The following is a 677-nucleotide window of genomic DNA, read 5'->3' on the forward strand; positions in this document are numbered from 1 at the left end:
TGTTTACGGTAACCCGACCGACCCTATTTTTTTCGCGCGACCCTAGACATTTTTTTGGCATTTGGGGGAGAAAAAAAAAATAACGTAAAAATATGGGTTTTTTTGGAAAAAAAAAAATCCCGACCTACCGACCCTATTTTTTTGGCCTATGTTACCGTAAACAGACCTTTTTTTGTGGCCTAAACAGAATATGCTGTTAATGCTGAAAGGATTGAAATAGCCACATGTGCTAATCTTCAAGTGATTACAGTGCCTTTATATAAACAGAGGAACAATGGCATGGGTGATCGTCAAGTCTGAGCCATGCTCAGAGCATCGTAACAGCAACGTTTTAGCTGAAAGGATTGAAATAGCCACACGTGCTAATCTTCGAGTGACCAAAATACCTTCACACAAACGGGAGCACAGTAGATGGATACTTAAAATGTTTACGACGTCAAAGCTACCCTGGGGGCCCGGTAGCTCAGGTGGTAGAGCACTGGACTTGTGATCGAGAGGTCGCTGGTTCGAATCCGGGCCGGGACGGACACGGGTCAACTTTATGTGCAGACCCAGAGACGGTATCCATCTCCCACCCCCGTGTCACCACAATGGCACGTTAAAGATCTTGGTCATTCTACCATAAGTGCAGATGGCTGATACCACCTAAACACGCAAACATCAAAAGCCGTGAGGGC

The 677-nt window shown here is 45.3% G+C and overlaps 1 non-coding gene across 1 annotated transcript; it reads left to right on the forward strand.

Moving 5' to 3' along the window:
* Positions 1-452: 452 nt before the first annotated feature.
* Trnat-ugu (transfer RNA threonine (anticodon UGU)) lies at positions 453-525 on the forward strand. The gene has a single exon. It is a non-coding gene; the product is annotated as a tRNA-Thr (tRNA).
* The last annotated feature ends 152 nt before the right edge of the window (positions 526-677 follow it).

The sequence above is a fragment of the Littorina saxatilis genome, unplaced genomic scaffold (genome assembly GCF_037325665.1).
Source record: "Littorina saxatilis isolate snail1 unplaced genomic scaffold, US_GU_Lsax_2.0 scaffold_2665, whole genome shotgun sequence".
Classification (NCBI taxonomy): Eukaryota; Metazoa; Mollusca; class Gastropoda; order Littorinimorpha; family Littorinidae; genus Littorina; species Littorina saxatilis.